This window comes from Capricornis sumatraensis, chromosome 4 (genome assembly GCF_032405125.1).
Source record: "Capricornis sumatraensis isolate serow.1 chromosome 4, serow.2, whole genome shotgun sequence".
Taxonomy (NCBI): Eukaryota; Metazoa; Chordata; class Mammalia; order Artiodactyla; family Bovidae; genus Capricornis; species Capricornis sumatraensis.
Window position 1 is genome coordinate 102414900 of NC_091072.1, and position 20951 is coordinate 102435850.

Sequence of the window (20951 nt, forward strand, 5' to 3'; positions counted from 1 at the left end):
AAGTAATCAGTGTGTGTGTGTGTGTGTGTGTGTGTGTGTGTGTGTATGCGTTATGTGCTCAGTCTTGTTGGACTCTTTGTTACCCCATAGAATGTAGCTGCCAGATTCTTCTGTCAATGGAATTTTCCAGGCAAGAATACTGGAGTGGTTGCCATTTCCTACACGAGGAAATCTTCCTGACCCAAGGATCAAACCTGATTCTCTTGAGTTTCTTTCATTGGAGGCAGATTCTTTACCAATGAGCCACCTGTGAAGCCCTAAGTAATCAGAGAATGCAACATATATTATATTTTTTGATCAAAAATTTTTTTAAATAACTTTTTTTTAGTCTAGGACTAAATATGACAGGTAGCATTTTGTGTACTGCAAGAAAGTAAATAATTATTTTAATATCTTAAAGATCTCATTTTTAAAATGAAGTGGAATTGACAACAGAGATTATATATGGCATATAAAATGAATGTACATTTTTTTATCATTTATACTTCAATGAAGCTAAAACACAGAAGAATTCAATTGGTTGTTTTTAGGAAAAAATTGGGGAACCCTCTTGGGATTACATACTTCTATTAAAAAATGGGTCAAAAAGAGAATGGAAATTTCTCTAACTAAGCAAACAAACTGTTTGTTCTGAGTCAGAAGTGTACATATAAAATTTATTAATTTTACAATAAATATATTTATTGAGCTCTTGACAAACTTTAAATAGGGCTGCTGCTGCTGCTGCTGCTAAGTCACTTCAGTCATGTCCAACTCTGTGCATCCCCACAGACAGCAGCCCACCAGGCTCCTCCGTCCCTGAGATTTTGCAGGCAAGAACACTGGAGTGGGTTGCCATTTCCTTCTCCAATGCATGAAACTGAAAAGTGAAAGTGAAGTTGCTCAGTCGTGTTGGACTCTTTGCGACCCCATGGATGCAGCCTACCAGGCTCCTCCATCCATGGGATTTTCCAGGCAAGAATACTGGAGTGGGGTGCCATTGCCTTCTCCTAAATAGGGCTAGCTGCTGTGGATTGTCAATGAACAAGACATAGCCCAATCTCAATAAAATTACATTCACATATTCAGTGGTAACAAAGAGTTAAGCATAGTGATCTAGAGGGGCAAAAAAAGAGAGTCAAGTAACTTACACAATGAATTTTCAAGAATTTTTTTTGCAGGAAGTGATTCTAAGCCAAAAGCTATAAAACCTATAAGTTCCATATCAGTCTAGTGAAGGAAAGACTAAGGGTGGGAAGCTGGTAATGAACAGAGTCGTATCATGAAACAGACTCCACTCAAACTTGTAGATGTTGTTTTGGTGTGTAAAGTGAATGTCCCCCTATGGTGAAAGCACTTTGAAGAGCTGTTTCATTGGTAACATTTCTTTCTAAAGGAGGACTTCCTCATCACGAGAGTGTACTATTAAGGGAGTCAAAATCTCCAGGTTTTGGGTCTTATTAGTTGACGTTATAAGTTTGGCTTTTAGGTATAGACAGAATCCATGCAATTCAGATATTGGTGATTAATATTAATCCATAATTTTAACTGTCAAAATTCATTTCAAATGATATCCTATATACTTATAGATAGAATAAAATGGACATCAGCCAAAATATGGCTAAAGAAGAACAAAGGATTGGAAGAGAGGATGTATTATTCCAGACAAATAATCCATGGAAAGACTTTCCTCAGCCTACTGTCTGGCATATGGAAAGTGCTCAATAATTGCTGGTGCTTTTCCCATTTTCTTTCTTTTTTATTTCCGTTTGGTCAATTTTTCATTATGAAATAATTTTGTACTTACAGAAGAACTGAAAATATAGCACAGACAGTTCCCAGATATCCTTCACCCATCTCTCCCTAATAGGAGCAACTTGCATAATCTTAGTGGAATTATTAATACTGAGGAATTAACACTGTATACAAATACTAATAACTAATAAAATACAGATGTAAGGACAGGTCCAGGTCGTGAGCAGAGAGCAAAGATTCCACCACCTCCACAGCAAGTCCCTCGCTCTCTAGGTGCCCGGACCAGGGCTGTAGCAACGGAGCCACACTCTAGATCCCTACCAGAGAAACTGACGCCTGCGGACTGAGCATGTGCAACCTGCTGGCCAACCTCATTGCTTACTGAGAGTCCCTAAGGCACTGGAAAGAGAAGCTTTGTGGCTCTGGCTTGAAGAGTCTGAGTGGAGAGGAGGGTTAATTGAAAAAAAAAATAATATTGAAATAATTAAATACAAATTTGATTCAGATTGTCCCACTTTATCCACTAATGTCAATTTTCTGTTGCAGGATTCAAGATACTACTTGAAACAGAGTTGTCATGTGTCCTTGGTCTCCTCCAACCTGTGTTTCATCCTGTCTCCCATGTCCTTCGTGACTTTGGAAGTACAATCAATTGAGGTTAAATTCTTCAGGGTTTTTTCACTGATACTAATTTACTCAATATTGAGGCAGGTAACTTGTTTATGTAGTACTTTTCAAACATTGTGTTCTATTACAGTGAAATGCAGGGAAAATCTGATATTGATGTAGAAGCTTCAAATAAATAGCAAAACTGGAAAGGAGTGTAGGTTATTTGCATGATAATCCTGATATCAAAAATAAAATGAAATAACTTTTTTCATTGGAGTAACCGCAAACATTCAAATACTGCATACATGGCCTCCAGGCTCAGTATAAAATATCATTCTCGGCCATTGATTTGCATTTAACAGGGACCCACACTTTAAGCAGCTTGCAAGCTCATTTGAACCTGTGAGTAGTGAAGAATTATTTGGAGGAAAAGATCTTTAGAAAACCCACAAAATCATATCATATGGATGATCTTTTCTAATTAGCTAAATACATTTCAGATAATAGAGCACAGTGTTTAGATTAATTGAAAAATACAGATTAGAGAGCATATGGGGGGTATGAAAATATGGACTCTAGTGCAAACTTATTCCAGAAAAACATGACCTGGAGGATTTCTTTAATGCACATCAAAAAAAAAAAACACAAAAAAAACAAAAAACAAAAACAAAAAACAAAACAAAACTGAGAATTCCAGACTTTTGGCAGGTCACTGTCATGTCAAAGAAGAAAATGACTATTCATTGACTTGATTGGATTTTATTTTAACCAGTGGCCATGGCCTCATGATTTTATATAGGTTTTCTCAGTTCAATGTCACTTGAATTTCTGAGGAGTTTGAGAAGAAGCACAAGTCAGCAATGAGAAACTGTACATTATCTACATTCATACCCCTGGGACTGACAGATGATCCTCCAATGCAGGTTCTGATTTTTATGTTTCTGTTTGTTTCCTACACATTGAGTGTCACTGGGAATCTGACCATCCTTATACTCATTTTAGTAGATTCTCACCTTAAAACTGCCATGTAGTTTTTCCTCAAATGCTTATTCTTTTTAGAAACCTTATTAACTACAGCCTCATTCACAGATTCTTATACAGCTTATCAAATGGGGACAAAACTATTTCCTATAATGCTTGTGCGACTCAACTACTTTTTGTCATTCTTTTTGGAGCAACAGAATTGTTTCTCCTGGCCATCATGTCCTATGACCGCTATGTGGCCATCTGCAAACCTTTACATTATGCAGCCATCATGAGCAGCAGAGTCTGTGGAAGATTTGTTTTTTGCTGTTGGATAGCAGGTTGTCTGGTCATATTTCCACCACTCTGCCTGGGCTTAAATCTGGAATTCTGTGACTATCATGTCATTGATCATTTTATCTGAGATGCTTCTCCTGTGCTAAAGATCTCTTGTTCAGACACATGGTTCATAGAACAGAAGGCTGTTGTCCTTGCTGTGTTGACTGACTGACATCTTGAGATTTCTCTGTGTAGTTATATCTTATATGCACATCACCAGGACCATCATAAACTTCCCTTCCACCCAGCAAAAGATGAAGACCTTTTCAACCTGTTCTTCTCACATGATTGTGGTTTTTATCACCTATGGCAGTTGTATCCTCATCTATGTCAAACCTTTAGCAAAGGATGAAGTGACAATTAATAAGTGTGTGTCAGCGCTTACTACTTCAGTTGCCCCCATTAAACCCATTCATTTATACACTGAGGAACAAGCAAGTGAAACAAACTTTTACAGATTTAATCAACAGAATTTCATTGATGTCAAAGAAGTAAACAAATGTTGAAGCAAAGCATAAAATATAAATTTAAAAAGAGCAGTGGGCCTTAAGGTCACAATCTTCATTTCTTAACTATTGTACTCTGGTCTATTGTCTAGAAATGTTAACATGCTTTTATAGTTATTACTGAATCTCAGACCCCAAATAATCGTTTCAAAGCTTGTTGAAATAAGCATGTTAGGTCATTTCAGCCCTTGTTGAAAATAACCTTTCTTCAAGATGATAGATCATATCAAGAGAACATAAAATTAGATTTTTAGGAATATGGGCTTTCCTAAACTCTATCTTGGTTTTGATCAATTAGAGAACTATTAAATCTTATGTGAAAAAAATAGTGAATTCTTGAATTGATAGGAAAATAATAGAGTGATAGTATTCATTGTTTTTTTCTAGTACAGACATTCAAAAGACATATATGTGATTTCAATCACTCTTCTTAAGTAGGGATTAATTATTGAAAACAATAATGAGTTAATTTGAGCAAAAAGGAACGAGTTTTAACACAAAAGGGGAAAATATATGAGTTTAGAAACCTGAAGATTCACATCTGCCCTGTAAAAGAAACATGAAAGCCCAAAGATTTAAAGTTTAGACTCACTAAATTCCCTCTAAAGTGACAAGCACGGCCTCTACATTAATTCATCATCCAGGTAGCAATGATCTGATAAACTCGGCTGAGGCAATAAAGTCATCTTCATGTTCATAAAGAAAGTCTAATGCTGAATACATAATACAATGCAAGTCATAAATATGGTTAAATTAAACCAACGGGAGCCAATAAATCTCAGCAAAATAATGTTCTAGACTTAAAGAAAATTAAACCAGCAAAATACAAGGAAGTCTTGGGCTATAGACAAGGAATCCAATATAAAGGCATATTGTCTCCTCAAAGATCATCTTTAACATTGAAAAAACGGAAGGTATAATCTTCACTATTATTTCTCAAAGAAAGATGCTCTACATTTGGTTATTTTTTGTTTGTTTATTTTTTGTTTTTATTATTTTATTTTTTAGTTTTGTTTTTTTTAATTTTTATTTTTACTTTATTTTGCTTTACAATACTGTATTGGTTTTGCCATACATTGACTTGAATCAGCCACGGGTGTACATGAGTTCCCAATCCTGAACCCCCCCTCCCCCCTCCCACCCCATAATTTTTGCATTTCTCACCAAAAACTTCAATGGTCCAGACTGGAATGTTTTTGACTTTCATTTCTAGACCTGTGTTCTAGGTGTCTCCTCTTACAAATATTTCCTTCCCTGCACCCTTTCCTAGCTGTCTGTTTGGAGTCCCTCACATGTGCACCTGTCACATTCTGCAGTTATTTACTATGAAATAACAAATCATTCCCAGATCAGTGGTTTTAAACTTGAATTTCTGTGTCACTGGGTGTTTCTGCCGATTTTAGCAGACATCAGCTGATCTTGGCTGGGTTCATAGGATTGTCGGTAAGGATGCCTGAGTCTTCTTACCTAGTTTGGCTTCTTTCACAATTTTAGTAGTTTAATGACTCCTTACTAGGATAACTGAGATCTCTTCTAGGTGGTGCTTTATTCTCTATATAGTGTTTTGGGAAGATCATGGGGCTGCAAGGAAGAGAATAGAATCATGCAAGAATCCAGAGTCTTAGACTCAATGTCTTTCTACCACATTCTATTCACCAGACTAGTCACAGCACCAGCCAAGATTCAAGGGAGAGAAATGGAAAGCCCAAGTCTAAAAGGGCTCCAGTTGAATACATCTAGGAATGAATACATACAATCCAGATGAATTGAGAATCATATGATAAATAAAGCAGTGTTTTATCATTCACAGAATAAGATAAAAATACTTGATGTAAAAGTGAATGACTAATCATAAATATAAAAAAGTGAATGAATATATAAAGGAAAACTAGTTCATAGTCACGTATGAACTAAAAAGCATAGACATAATGATGGAGTTAGAAAATCTCAATAGATGTGAAAGCTAACAGGTAAATGCTTGATGAGGGACAAGATATTTGTATATGTATATATTCTTATATATATTCACTATCAAATTACTACTTTAACTTTAATCCTATCAATTAGTCTCTTTTGGCCTCATCATAAAATTTAAGTGTATGAGAATCTTTCTGATATTTCCAGTAGCAAATCATACAATTTACCTAACTTCTTGCCCTGTCCCACCAGTATAATGATTCTGGACGCTATCAAGAGATAATACAGCTTAATGATAAACAGGTCAGTCTACAGCATCAGGCAGCTAATTTATGTCTCTTTTTTTTCCATCTAATTTATCTAGTTGTAGGTTTTCACAAAAGGCTATGCTTAAATTCCCTGTGGAAATTCCCTTGTGCTAGTCCTTCTCTCCTTAATGATATCTCTATTTGAACTCTCTCCAGTCTCCTCATCTTTTCTGAGTTTTTATTTAGAGATCATTTCTACCAGGAATCCATGTCTAATACTTCAAGATGGAGTTAACTGTTCCTGTAACTCTTCCTACTGTATCCAATGGTTATCTTACAGCAGCTTTTATGACTAGATTTCCAGCCATGTTGGTAAATTTTATTTTAAACTTTGTGTCTTCATCAGCATTGTATTGCCAAGGGCACAGTCACTGTTCATCCAAAGCTGATAGAAATAATCAAAGAGTGAATTTTATTTTTGCCTTATAGACCAATAAAAAGTTATAATTTTAAAACTATTTTAAATAATATAAGTCAACATAAGTTTAATAAGTAAATAACAAAACTGTTTTAAATAGCATTTAGAAAGGTGGTTTTTTTCTTTCTTTCTATTAAAGTTAATCAGAAAAAATTGCACTGACATTTAAGACTAACTTTAATGTTATGTAAACATGACCCCAAATCCCTATATTGCTTTCCTATGGACTAGTTAGAACTGGACATGGAACAACAGACTGGTTCCAAACAGGAAAAGGAGTACGTCAAGGCTGTATTGTCACCCTGCTTATTTAACTTCTATGCAGAGTACATCATGAGAAACGCTGGGCTGGAAGAAACACAAGCTGGAATCAAGACTGCCGGGAGAAATATCAATAACCTCAGATATGCAGATGACACCACCCTTATGGCAGAAAGTGAAGAAGAACTAAAAAGCCTCTTGATGAAAGTGAAAGAGGAGAGTGAAAAAGTTGGCTTAAAGCTCAACATTCAGAAAACAAAGATCATGGCATCCGGTCCCATTACTTCATGGCAAATAGATGGGGAAACAGTGGAAACAGGGTCAGACTTTAAATTTTTGGGCTCCAAAATCACTGCAGATGGTGACTGCAGCCATGAAATTAAAAGACGCTTACTCCTTGGAAGAAAAGTTATGACCAACCTAGACAGCATATTCAAAGGCAGAGACATTACTTTGCCAACAAAGATCTGTCAAGTCAAGGCTATGGTTTTTCCAGTGGTTATGTATGGATGTGAGAGTTGGACTGTGAAGAAGGCTGAGTGCTGAAGAATTGATGCTTTTGAACTGTGGTGTTGGAGAAGACTCTTGAGAGTGGCTTGAACTGCAAGGAGATCCAACCAGTCCATTCTGAAGGAGATCAGCCCTGGGATTTCTTTGGAAGGAATGATGCTAAAGCTGAAAGTCTAGTACTTTGGCCACCTCATGTGAAGAGTTGACTCATTGGAAAAGACTCTGATGCTGGGAGGCATTGAGGTCAGGAGGAGAAGAGGACGACAGAGGATGAGATGGCTGGATGGCATCACTTATTTGATGGACATGAGTCTGAGTGAACTCCAGGAGTTGGTGATGGCCAGGAAGCCCTGGCATGCTGCGATTCATGGGGTCGCAAAGAGTCAGACACGACTGAGCGACTGAACTGAACGTCTTTTTCAAAGTAAACTTCCTGTGCTTTTTGCAGTTTCTAGAATTAGACTGCCTGAATTCTTAATCCACTTTGTTCCTTCTAGTCTCAGTTTACTTAATAACCTCTAGTTCAAAAAAATTATTTTGAGCATTCATTCTATAATCCACACAGAGACTTTGGCAGACAGCAAATTAAAGCCTCAACCTCTAACTCTTTCTCTTTTTAATGTTCCTGTCTGTTCTCATATTCTTTTATTTGACCCTCAAATTACTCAGAAGTTCTGTTAATGCTTCTGAGCGCTAAGCAATGGCCACTGTGACCAATGGATTTTCTTTCCCGCATTCTCCACGAAGCAGGTGAATTTTGGTGACTGGGTATGTGCAATGTTCTGTTAACAAGTAATTAATGCCAGATTTACCATCTCTGAAGTTCTGCATATGATGCACTAGGTGTTCCACATTTCTTTCTCAGCCGCAACTTATTTATTAATAGCATAGGAAGATATTTCCATTTGTAAATATCACAAGCTTTCTTACTTTCCTCCATGCTGAGGTAGAAAAGGATTTCCCGTGGAGAACATCATTAGTTATATAAATGGCTTTCACTTATTTGCTATAAATTACACCCATAAAAAATCTGAACATTTTTTTTGGTGTTTTGTTAATTTAGGTGATTTTGTCCATTGAGACCAAAACAACTGACAGCATCTATCTTCTATAGTTAGGAAAGTACCTATAGGTGTATTGGTACCATCAAAAGAAAGAGGTACTGATCCAGGCTTGGGAGAAATACTCATCTGATATTCTGATACTCTTTTAGATAAGATCCCATAGAAAGTGACACTTCTGAAACAAAGCTAGAAAATCCTTAAGCCCTTGAGATTTCACTGTGGCAATGAAACTCAAAGCAGTATCCAATTTTTAAAACTCTCCCATTCTAATTAACTATTTTCACACCCACAATTCTCTTCTGTCATATCTAGATGTTAATGAATGTTGATGAAGTGTTTTAATTCAGGTGTATTTCCTATTTACTTCCATGATTATTTACATGTAATAGCTCAGTAATCACTGATGACAACATTGCAGATATCTTGCATTCTAATGAAGAATAAAATAGTTATATCTTGGTATAAATATTGATTAGTGACAGTGACATTACCGAGCACATCACTTCTGATTGTCCCTTCAATTATTCTGTTCCAATGAGTACACATTAATCATTCAAGATAGATTTCTTGAAAACTTATTATGTGATTGGTACCAATCTACTCCTGAATTTAAAAATACTAAAGAGGAATGAGCCCATGTCTCAATTGATGGGTGTAATAAATATCTCCAGTGAGTCTAATCCCTTCACATTTTAATTTTCTAGAAAAAAATATTATCAGACAGAATTATTTTCTTTTCTGAAGATATCCAAATTAATTATTGCCTTATTTTTAAACATAAATATGATATTTTATAGAGATGAAGTAAATAGAACGGGAAGGAAGAGAAAAACTGATTGTATGAAAGACAATCATAGCTTTAGTTGAATACGAAATTCTTCTAGTCCCAAGATGAAACTGAATGTATAAGTGAAGTCAGTACATTCATAAGTAACTCTTTCATGAACCCATCCACATTCTCACAACATTTTGGGGAACAGAGATGATCTATCTGAGTTTTCAGTTCATTATAGCAGACATGGATGGTCTTTAGGCTTCCCTGGTGGCTCAGACAGTAAAGCATCTGCCTGCAATGCAGGAGATTCAGGTTCAGTACCTGGATTGGGAAAAGCCTCTGGAAAAGGGACTATCTACCCACTCCAGTATTCTTGCCTAGAGAATTCCAGGACAGAGGAGACTGATGGGTTCCAGTCCATGGGGTCATAAAGAGTCAGACACCACTGAGCCACTAACACTGACTAACACTGGACGCTCTTCAGAGACCCTATTCCACTCTAAGTCTAGGGAAAAAACTTACATCACAATCCTGAAAAAAAAACACATTTACTTTAAGTTTCTGAGAAATGTAAGATTATTTTTAGAAGATTTTGAAAGAGATAATTTCTGATTTCTCTGGACAAAGAAAGATTTTTCAAAATGAAGTAAAATGAATGTTTTATTGTCCCAATGTCTTATAGATGAGCAGAAGTCCTCTGTGTGAATAAATAAAGGGCCCTTGTGACCAAAGTTTGAACATGACTAATGAATCTAATATGAACTGAATATTGGCAGAAGCTAACAGTGGCATCACTGGAAATCATGTCCTTGGAGATAGTAAGATGCAACAACCTTACTGGACATATTCCAAGAACATAACAATTGCCTGATGGAAAGACATAATTCTGGCTCCTCTGCAACTCTTAGAGAGTAAAGCATGAACAAATGATAAAAAACTGTTTTCAGTGAGAAAAATGGGTAAGTAGACATAAAAGTAATATACATAGTTATAAGTCAAAAAAGTGACTATTTTCCATGTCAATGAATACAGAGTTGCATTGTAATTTTTCTTCATAGGATAGTATTCAGCACTATAGGGAAAAGACAGAGTTTAAAAAGGTTAGAAATACTACACAAATTAAATATTGGGAAAAACATTTTATAATCTTGGAACTGAAGCAGGAGAATCAATGCATGTCCTCACAATGTTGGACTTAGCAAGTTGAAGAAGTATTTAATTAAATTGGAAAATATACTTCCATTTGACTTTGCTTTTCACCATTTGCTTCGTTTTGAAACTAGATTACATGTTATCTTGTAGATTTTTGTCCCAAGAAAAGATCATACAAAGATTACTCTGTTATAGCTCTATGTGACTTAACCAGTTCAATATCCATTAGAAAAAAATTTCAGGAGTCAGAAGTCTTTATCTTATGAATGCTTCTTTGAAGCAGCTTTACCATTCTACTGGTTCCATTGTCCTGTTGATTATAACCTTTTGTTTGTGTTCATTTACTAATTGTATGAGTCATATTTCTTATTTTTTTGAAAATTATACATGAATAAGCTGTACCTCTGCATGGATAGAGTATCAGGAGTAGAGGATATCTATTTTTATAGTAATCATCAAATACCCTAGCTTAACCAAACAGGCTTAAGCATTCTAAGGTTAATGATGGGTGTGGCTCTCATGTTCTGTTGCGAGCGAAATGATACAGAGACAAAACACGAGACAAACAAGAGACAGACCATACACACTCCGGCCGGAGGAACAGAACTGCGCAAAACTAATTGCGGTTTATTATTATAAAAGCCCCCTAGGCAGAATTCCAGACTGCATGAATAAGCCTTTTCAGTACAGCGCAGGTGCATATATGTTATCGTACAGCAAAGGGGAGTGAAATCCATGTCTACTGCAGAGTCTGTCCAAGCCCTCATTTCCTTCTTATCACAAGAAGGGAATGCTCCCTCGTTTGCAGGAGACCATTAAACTCAAGGCTGTGTCCAGACTCTTTGGCAGAACGCCTCGTTTGCAAGGACATTCAGCCCAAGCAGAGAGACCCGTTTGCAGGCACATCTGTGCTACCCTATTAACCCTTCATTTTCAAGGGAGAATATTTTCTTCTATAAGAGAGACTGTTTTCACCTTCCCAATTTTAGCTTCTGAGTAGCATATTCTTTTCAAAATTCAAAAGATATTCTTTTGAATATCTTTTCTGGTACTTATGTAGAGCATTTTAGAATTTCCTTCAAATTAGAATATTTGCCTGGCTTATGCCATGGGGTTGCAAAGAGTTGGCCATGACTGAGGAACTACCACTTTGACTTTTCACTCTTTTTATACCATGAGGAACAAGCAACTGAAACGAGCTTTTACAGCCTTATTTAAAAGAATTTTATTGATCTCAGAGAAGTAAAGGAATGTCAAAACTGAGAATTAAGCTTATCATGATACAGCAGGCCTTACATTTATTAATTCTTTTATCTCTTCCTTGCACTCAGTGTATTCCTACTATAATACTTATTGCATTATTATTCATGAATAAAGAATACAATTTTATTATTAATTTCTTTCTCATTGCAAATATACTTTTTCCAAAGTGACATTTCTCCAAATTGAGACTTTGCCTTAACTCAGACCAGTCTCACAAGAGTGTAAAAACTATTATAGATTAAGAACACAACAACAAAAGAAGCTGAATTATTGGCTTTACATGAAAGCAAACTGCAATACCTCAGACCTTCTTGCAATTAAAATATCCAAATGACAACATGAAAGAAGCATAAATATTAGTTTTATTGTTAATCAGAAGCAAGATAATTTTTTAAAAATTAAGAAAGCCAGAGTAATCTAGTACAAAAATAAGTATATTTTAACACTGAAGGAAACATAAAAGCTTTGAAACCTGGAAAAAACTAGCTTGGAAAATAAAGCTTTAAATTTCCCAAATTCAGAATTTAGATTCACTAGATTTCCTCCAAAATGAAAGAGCACAATCTTTCACAAACTGACAATCTAGACTGCATTGATCTGAGAAACTGTCAAGACAACAAAGTCATCTTTAGGATGACAAATCAGGACAAGTACTGAAATATACAATAAAATCCAATTCCTTAATGTAGCTAAATTTAGCCAACAAGGAGTGAGACAGTCTCAGCTAAATGAAAATCATAAACACACATCACCAAAACTAAACCAGCAAAATATACAGAAGTTTCTGTTTATAGAAGAAGAGCCCATTAGAAATTTTCAATGAGATTATTAGGGGAAAGACTCTGTGGGAGAGGGAGAGGGTGGGATGATTTGGGAGAATGGCATTGAAACATGTATAATATCATATATGAAATGAATCACCAGTACAGGTTTGAAGCATGATACTGGATGCTTGGGGCTGGTGCACTGAGATGACCCAGAGGGATGGTACAGGGAGGGAGGAGGGAGGGGGTTTCAGGATGGGGAACACCTGTATACCTGTGGCGGATTCATATTGATGTATGGCAAAACCAATACAATATTGTCAAGTAATTAACCTCCAATTAAAATAAATAAATTTATATTAAAAAACCCTCAACATTCAAAAAACTAAAAAAAAAAAAAAAGGAATGAAATGTGTGACCTTCACAGATATTTCTTAAAGGCTTTTTGTTTTTTTTTTTTTTACATTTGGTTAATTTTGTTTTATACTCTTTCACATTTCTCCCTCTAGACCTCAGCCTTCAGTGGTGCAGACTAGAATATTCTCAACTTTTATATCTTTCATTTGACATCTATGCTCATGGTGTCAGTTCTTAAAATGATTCTCTTTCTTGTGCGCCTCTCTAGAGTTCTTATGTACTCTAGGACTGTGTTTTGAACCCCTCATATATGCCCCTGTTAGCTAGTGTGAGATAATATAGCTCTCCAAAAATCAGTAGTTCAACTGACCATTTTCTGTGTAAGCTGAGTGTCTCTGCTGCTCTGGGGAGAGATTAGTTGATCTTGGTTGGATTTATTTATAGGATTCTCATTATGCATGACTGAGTTTTGTTCACAACTTTAGTACTTTAATGAGTCATTACTAACATAACTGAGCTCTCTTCCAGATGGTGCTTTACCCTCTAGACAATGTTTGATCACATGATAAGGTCATGGGCCTCCAAGGAAGAGAATGGAAGCATCCAAAGCTCCAGAGTCTTAGACTCAGTATCCCGTCTACCACATTCTATTCATCAGAATAGTCACAGGACCAGCCAGGACCCAAGGGAAAGAAATTGAATCACTTACTGATGAAACGAGCTAAAGAGACAGTGCAGTGACTAGACAGAGGGAGGATCAGTCGTTTTTGCTATCTCCTTTTCATAGACATGATATCTTCCAGTCAACTGATGTTATATTTTACAATGCCTTGTCTATTTTGTCTGCAATATGCTATTTTGTTCCTAGTATTCAGGTGGATCCTAGGTAGTAAATGGCACCTGCGGCTGCTCTTCGAATTGGTTTTCAATAAGTTATGGTTGAATAAATTCCCTGCCGCTGCTGCTGCTGCTAAGTCACTTCAGTCATGTCCCACTCTGTGCGACCCTATAGACGGCAGCCCACCAAGCTTCTCCATCCCTGGGATTCTCCAGGCAAGAACACTGGAGTGGGTTGCCATTTCCTTCTCCAGTGCATGAAAGTGAAAAGTGAAAGTGAAGTCGCTCAGTTGTGTCCATCTCTTAGCGACCCCATGGACTGCAGCCCACCAGGCTCCTCCATCCATGGGATTTTCCAGGCAAGAGTACTGGAGTGGGATGCCATTGCCTTCTCCAGAATAAATTCCCTAGAAAACAATAAAGAACAGATTTTAGAAAAAGAAAAGAGTACAATGACTCTAACTTTGATCAATGATGATACATAAGTGAATAATATGGGTGTTATTTACTTGAATTTAAAACTGGAATTGATTCATAATTAAAGTGCTGTGCAAACCTTTCTTAGAAAGAAATAAAGTGCTTTAATTCTCAATATTTGTAATGTTTTAAAAATTACTTTTACCATTCTTTCATTTCTTAATATTTTATTATAGCAATAAGGTCATTTTAATCTTTTGACAAATTTTTCAAACTAGCAATATAGATTTATTACCACACAGCTCCATTTTCAATATTTATTCCAATTTTAGATACTTTGATATTATCTTGTTTGAAATAACTTGCATAAAAGCCCAATATAAAAATCTTTATTTATTTCCTTACTGGGATAAAAAATGCATAACATAAAATTTGCTGTCCTGACCATTTATAAATGTATGGTTAGGTACTGTTAAGTATTATTATACTGTTATGAGATGGATCTCCAGAAATTTACATTTTTCAGATTTGAAACTCTGTTCTCATTAAACTCTCGAGAGTCCCTTGGACTGCAAGGAGATCAAACCAGTCAATCCTAAAGGACTTCAACCCTGAATATTCATTGGAAGGACTGATGCTAAAGCTGAAGATTCAATACTTTGGCCACCTTATTCTAAAAGTCAATTCATTGGAAAAGATCCTGATGCTGAGAAAGACTGAGGGCAGAAGAAGAGGGCAACAGAGGATGAAATGGTTGGATGGCATTACTGATTCAGTGGACATGAGTTTGAGCAAACTCCCGGAGATGGTGAAGGACAGGGAAGCCTGGTGTGCTGCAGTTCATGGGGTTGCAAAGAGTAGGGCATGACTTAGCAACTGAACAGCAACTCTCATTAAACAACTGTCCTTTACTCCCTTTCATCAGGCCCTGGTAAACATCATTCTGTTTTTCTGTTGCTATGAATTTGACTCCTTAAGATACCTCATATAAGTGGAATCATATGGTAGCTGTGGTTCTGCGGCTCACTTGTTTCACTAAGCGTAAGGTACTCAAGGTTTCTTCACTCTGTAACATGACACAGGATTTCCTCACTTTTTAAGTTTGAATAATAATCCACTGTATGTATTAATACATACCACATTTTGTTTGTCCATTCATTGATGAACATTTTGGTTGTTCCCACCTTTGGGCTATTGAATATGTAAGTATGGTGTACAAATATCTCTTTGAGACCCTGCTTTCAATTCTTTTGGATACCTGTCCAGAAGTAGGACTGTTCACTTGGTAGTCCTGTTCTTTTTTTCTTTTTTTGAGTTTAATTACCACAAATTAGTTACACAAGCTCAATTTATCAAATGTTTAAAAAATTAAACTTAATACCCAGTCCCCCAGGCCCAGTGCATAGTGAGATGGACAAACCTCTGGGGATGGAAAGCAGATCCAGAGGAGGAGGGGTAGAGTAAACTGAGGGGTCTCCATGGCATCGTGACAGTCACCCATTCCACAGCACCTTGCCTCCCACCTGCCACCCATTGTCAGAAGGAAGTCCTGCCATGGCCAGTATGTCACCAGGTCCTTAAAGCCCTGGGCTTTATGCTAGCTGCCTTGCTCTGCTGCCTGTTTCCTACTTTAGTTTGTTCTCAGTTTACTGGGGGATGGGACCGATGGAAACAGACAAACCCAGTATGGGCAACATCTAGGCCATATCCAAGGTCGGCCAAAGTAAAAAGACTGGCCTCCCAGCAGGGTAGGAAGTTGAGCAGTGGTTCCAAGTCTATATCTTCCTTGCTTGTTGCTTTTTAAAATTCTGCAATTGTTTTAAGCAATACAGTTTTTTAGACCAACCCGTTATTAAACTTTAAATTTTTCTTTACTGATTTTTTAAAGTTAAACAAACAAAAAAATTAAACAATAAACCTACCACTCTTATTTTCCCCAACTTGATCCATGAGAGTCCCCCTGCACTCCTCTCTGCTTCTGCATTTGATCATTTCTCCCTTTTCCCTCAGCTTGAAGCATCTATGTCCAGTGTCTGTGAAGTGATGTTTTATCAGTGTCTCAGGATAAGAAATGGCAATCATTTCACCAGGTGCTGGAAACTGGTTAGCCTCGAGACAAGGGTTTATAGGGCCACAGCTCAGCATGTGTATTTAATTACAGGGTCCCCAGAAACCCCTCTCCTGGCTACCACAAGCAATGGCTTCTTTTCTGGGCTAAGGAGCCAGACCTGGACTGTTTCCTCAGAGGCAGGGGTCCCATAGACTATGCTGGGACTTCCTCTTTGACCAGAGCTGGGCTCCCTTGAGACTTGAAGACTTCAGGCTGTCCTGTAAGATGAGCCACCATGATCCTGCCTCTACCAACTCACATGATGCCCAGTCCCTCTGCCTAATTCAGTACCACATCTGGCCTCCCTTCTCTGGGTCTGCACCCCTCAGTGGGCTACAGCCTGCACAGGGATCAGTTGCAGGCTTAAAGGGAAGCTATGAATCAGGCCAGAGTTTGCTTCAAGTCCAAGAAAAAAGTTGTCTTACTGTTGGAGGCTAGTCTTTCAAATCCTGGAGCCAACCCTGCCAGTCAAAGGGTGATTTTGTCCTTTGGTGACCATTGTTTTCTGTCTCTGAAATGTCTTAGATGATAATGTTGTTGACTCAGATTTCCATGAAAAAGAAAAAAGAAAACAAAAACAAAAACTACCTCTTGAGTGACAGACATCCTGGTCTATTCCTCTCTGAGGAATCTGGTGGGAAAAGAATACTGTAGCTCCTGCTCTGTTTACATGTCTCTGTGGAGAAAGAAATCCTGCCTGCCCTGAGGTGTTGTGTGTTTTTGTCTGTTGCCATCCCAGGCCTGTGATAGGGGCTTGTGGCTACATTGTAATGTCTGGGTCATATCTGGGAGTCCTTCCCGCCTGCCCAGCCAGGGACCAGCCACCCCCTTGAAGAGGCTGACATTTCCTTCCTATGATGAAAAGCACAGGGAGCATCACCTCCCATGACACCATCTTCAGGAGCTCTGGTGACATGTGCATCCATGGGCCTCCCCCTGGGCGACCTACCTGAGGCCCACCTCTACCCACAGTCCTGTACAGGAGTCGAGTAAACAGGATGTCTCTGAGCCCATGTCTCCAAAGGGCCAGCCAAGGGCTGCCCTTCAACCTGACTCCATCAGTCGTGCATGACCAAGTGATAGTTGGCAGACTCTGCCACCCAGGACTTCTACTGCCTCCCACCCTGCCATCTGGCAAGGAATGGGCCCTTTTCTGTGAATTGAGTACCTGTGGAAAGGTGACCAATTAGTGTGAAATGCATGTTTAGGAAATGTTAATACTGTATTTGAACCAATAAGTGTGAATCCTTCTGCAAATAAATAAATAAACTTAATTTCTATTTCTTTCTTGCTTCATGGTGGTGGTTTAGTCATTAAGTTGTGTCCAACTCTTGCAACCCTATACCTGTAGCCCACCAGACTCTTCATCTATGAGATTTCCCACACAAGAATGGTGGAATGGGCTGCCATTTCCTTTTCCAGGGGATTTCCTGACCCAGGGAATGAACCTGCCTCTCCTGTCCTGCAAGTGAAGTGAAGTGAAAGTCGCTCAGCCATGTCCGACTCTTTGTGACTGCCTGGACAATACAGTCCATGGAATTCTCCAGGCAAGAATACTGGAGTGGGTATTCACTCCCTTCTCCAGGGGATCATCCCAACATAGGGATTGATCCCAGGTCTCCTGCATTGCAGGCAGATTGTTTACCAGCTGAGCCACCAGGGGAGCCCTTCCTGTACTGCAGGGAGATTCTTAACTGACTGAGCAATCAGGGGATGTGTTACTGAAATTCATTATAGGGCGTTATCTCAGTATATCTGTGTTGCTGTTCTCTGTCCAGATTTGTATTAATTCTACTGCATTTATAGCTTTGATGTGATTGGAGTAGAGGGATGCCTGTATACATTAGATACAGAGACATCCATCGTATCTTCTGGTTCTCAGTTACCTATTTGCATGCATCACTCTGTGACGCCTCTTGTTCCTCTTGTGCATTTTCCTCTTCACGTTCAGTTGTTATCTGTGTAAGTTTCAAGACATTTTCATATTCCTGTGACATACTGTGAAAAATTGTGAGATATCTGAGATTCTTTACCTCCATGTCACTGCTTCAGTTCAGTTCAGTTCAGTCACTCAGTCATGTCCGACTCTGCAGCTCCATGAACAGCAGCACGCCAGTCCTCCCTGTCTATCACCAACTCCCAGAGTTTACTCAAACTCATCTCCATTGAGTCAATGATGCCATCCAACCATCTCATCCTCAATTGTCCCCTTCTCCTCCCACCTTCATTCTTTCCCAGCATCAGGGTCTTTTCAAATGAGTCACCTCTTTGAATCAGGTGGCCAAAGTACTGGTATTTCAGCTTCAACATCAGTCCCTCCAATGAACAGCCATGACTGATCTCTCTTAGGATGGACTGTTGGATCTCCTTGCAGTCCAAGAGACTTTCAAGAGCCTTCTCCAACACCACAATTCAAAAGCATCAATTCTTTGCTAGGCATGAAAAAAGTCATTTACTTATTAATATATCTATGTCAATCTTAGGGCTTCCCAGGTGGTGCTAGTGGTAAAGAACCTGCCTCCTCATGCAGGAGATGTAAGCAATGCTGATCCAATCCCTGGGTCTGGAAGATCCCCTGGAGAAAGAAATGACAAACCACTCCAGCATTCTTATCTGGAGAATCCCATGGACAGAGGAGCCTGGCAGGCTACAGTCAAAGGGGTCACAAAGAGTTGGACATGACTGAAGCGACTTAGCACATGCACATGTCAATCTTAAGAGCAGGAAAGTGTGATTAGGCTTTCCAAGTTTTTTAAATCTGTGTTCAAGAAACAGCTAAGTATTGCCTATTGGTATTCTACTTAGATATCCATATGGGAAAGAAATCCAGAAATCTGTCAAGTTTTCTTCTTTGCTTGTGTTAATATCTGTGGAGGCTGGCACAGAACCCCCCAACCTTATTTAGAACCACTAAAATCTCACAATTATTCTCCAGTTCTCTTATCCTCTGTTAAAGAGATTTAATAAAATCTCTGAGGATGAATAAACATTCTGCCCACAGAATAAAATGCATATTGATCAAAAATATTTCATTAATCTTAGTTTCATACACTTGAAATACAAATCCCAAGAGGGTGCTCTATCATCACAACTCTTGGTTAAAGCTGAAGTTTAGCTCTGTCTAAATAAGAGGTGATATAAGCGGTTCAAGGAAAGATCTAGCATGGAAAGAAGGTCATTTACAAGCACTTTAAAAGCTTCATCCTCCAAGAAAACATTGGGATCTATTCATCATATCTGGGCTTTCTTGAAAATAATTTTGATTGTATTGGTTTTAAAAGACTGGATAGGGGTCACAAAACATATATTTTGAGTATGTCAATATCCTTCTGAAATATTTCAACACTGATATAAGGCAACCTAAGTCAATTAATGTAAGTGAGAGAAGAAAAGGAATAAATGAGAAAGGTATTAAGGGCACACATATAATAAGACCAGGTGACAAACTAAATGGGAGAAAAAAAAGAAATATAGAATGCTACTCTAAGAAATTTAGGACTGACAGGGAAGGAGTGAAAACAGTGAGTATCACATTTAAAATCTTGAAATATGCATTATGAGCACAACATAAAATTCGTTGGTTTTGCCACCAGAAATCCATCTCAAAAGAATATTTTTCCCTCTTCTGAGTTTCTTCTCTCTCAGATTTCCACACAGTGTGGGAGGAAGTGTGGAGCCAGGAATGAGAAACCATACAGCAGTCACCATGTTCATCCTCCTGGGACTGACAGATGACCCACAGCTGCAGATTCTGACTTTCATATTCCTACTCATCATCTACATGTTGAGTGTAATTGGAAACCTGGCCATCCTCATCCTCATATTGGTCGATTCCCACCTTAAAACTGTGATGTACTTTTTCCTCCAAAATCTTTCCTACTTAAAAGTCTCATTCACTTCTACCTGCATTCCTAGATTCTTGTACAGTATGTCATCAGGTGATAGGACCATCACCTATAAGGCTTGTATGCCAAGTATTTTTTAAAGACCTGTTTGGAATAACAGAATTTTTTCTCTTGGCTGCCATGTCTTACGGTTGCTATGTAGCCATCTGCAAACCCCTGCATTACATGACCATCATGAACCACAGGGTCTGCAAAAGACTCATCTTCTGCTGTTGGATGACCACTGTGTTGATCATGATCCCACCATTTAGCTTGGAACTGAGCCTGGAATTCTATGACTCTAGTGCTCTTGACCACTTTTTCTGTGATGCTAAACCTGTCGTGAAGATCACATGCTCAGATACATGGTTCACGGAGAAGATGGTTATCATCTGTTCTGCATTAATCCCCATAATGACTCTCATGTTTGTGGTTTGGTCCTATGTAAGTATTATCCAAACAATTCTAAGATTCCCCTCTGGCCAGAAATGGAATAAGTCATTTCCCATCTGTTCTTCCCACATGATCATGTTCCCATTACTTATGGCAGCTGTATATTTATCTATATCAAGAATTCAGGAAAAGATGAAATGGAAATTAATTTAGCATCTTCCCCATGCTAAATCCATTTATCTATACCCTGAGAAACAAACAAGTGAAACAAGACTTTAATGAATTAGTCAGAAAAATTGCATTCTTCTCAAGGAGTTATGGGAAGCAACAGTTAGAACTGGACATGGAACAACAGACTGGTTCCAAATAG

The 20951-nt window shown here is 38.0% G+C and overlaps 2 pseudogenes; both read left to right on the top strand.

The window, feature by feature from the left end:
• Positions 1 to 3203: 3203 nt before the first annotated feature.
• LOC138079353 (olfactory receptor 6C2-like) lies at positions 3204 to 4140 on the top strand (annotated as a pseudogene).
• Positions 4141 to 19986: 15846 nt separating this feature from the next.
• Positions 19987 to 20951, top strand: LOC138078669 (olfactory receptor 6C2-like; annotated as a pseudogene).